The sequence below is a fragment of the Sinocyclocheilus grahami genome, unplaced genomic scaffold, assembly GCF_001515645.1.
Source record: "Sinocyclocheilus grahami isolate Dianchi unplaced genomic scaffold, SAMN03320097.WGS_v1.1 scaffold980.1, whole genome shotgun sequence".
NCBI classification, from domain to species: domain Eukaryota; kingdom Metazoa; phylum Chordata; class Actinopteri; order Cypriniformes; family Cyprinidae; genus Sinocyclocheilus; species Sinocyclocheilus grahami.
In genome coordinates, this window is record NW_015506159.1 from 414113 (window position 1) to 415269 (window position 1157).

Consider the following 1157-nt stretch of genomic DNA (forward strand, 5'->3'; position numbering starts at 1 on the left):
GGATGATTTTGCCCGTTCTGCGCTTCGTTGAACAAGTTCCGTGGCCATTAACATTACAAAAGCTGCTGACTCTGTGAAGTACACCACTTCATTTGAGCTTCTGTAAAATTTACACAGTGTGTGCATGATTACAATATCTTGTTTATGGACACTCAGTCAGTCATTGCATGCAACACGAGAGAGGTTGCCTAGGGTTTTCATGACAAACAGTGCAGTTCACTTACAAGAAATTAAGAGATTGCCATTTTACTGAAACAAACCACATAGTTTCACCAACCAAACATGCCAGTGTAACTTTTATAGTGCACAGTAAATGCATTTGTGCACATGCAGTTTTACTTTTACAGAGCCAGATTTTTGACTATCTGTATATAGGCCTACACACTTTGAAATGGTTAATTAACCACAGTTTGTGTTGTTGTTGTTTTTTTCCTTGCAGGGAAGGGTTTATTTGAAACAGATAAAAACATAATATGTTGTGGGAAAATTCAGTGATTAGTGTGACAAGTGCTTATTGTTTAAAAATTGCTTTCAAGCAATACTTATATTTACATATATTCATGTTTTTTTGTTTTTTTTCCAAAATAAATAAAAAAAAAATCCTGGAAAGTTTCCAAAATTCAAAAACATTGAAATGTTCCGCCCCTTTTCAAATAAAACAAAGTTGTGAAGTTGTTACATTAGTAACTGAGTACGTTCCCTATCGATACTCCACTTGTACTGCATAGCTAGACGTGATGGGGAACCAGTACAGTCACACCGTGCTATGATAGAGGAATGACCAATACTTGAACTTGCCTTAAGCACCTAAGGGGTCCAGATGGACCAAGTATTAGCAGAGTAAACCCCGCAGGAAGCAAACAGGGCTAAACTCTCAGAGGTCAGCCCGGCCTTGAATACTCGTTCCAAGAAAAACTCTGTACAGCCTCGGCACGTAAGGAGGGCCAAGAGCATTCAAGAAGTAAGGCAAAAGACTGAAGAACTGGTCCTGCCTTGTGGCAGGTGCGTGCCAACTTATTATGAAGAAAGGACCCGGGCCTCTTAGGCCGGGACATCCAGGTTGTAGAACATGGTAAAGGCCCAGTCGGCCGTTGCACAGATTTCAGCAATGGACACACTGCTAGGCCATGCCCAGGATGAGGCTACACCTCTACTGG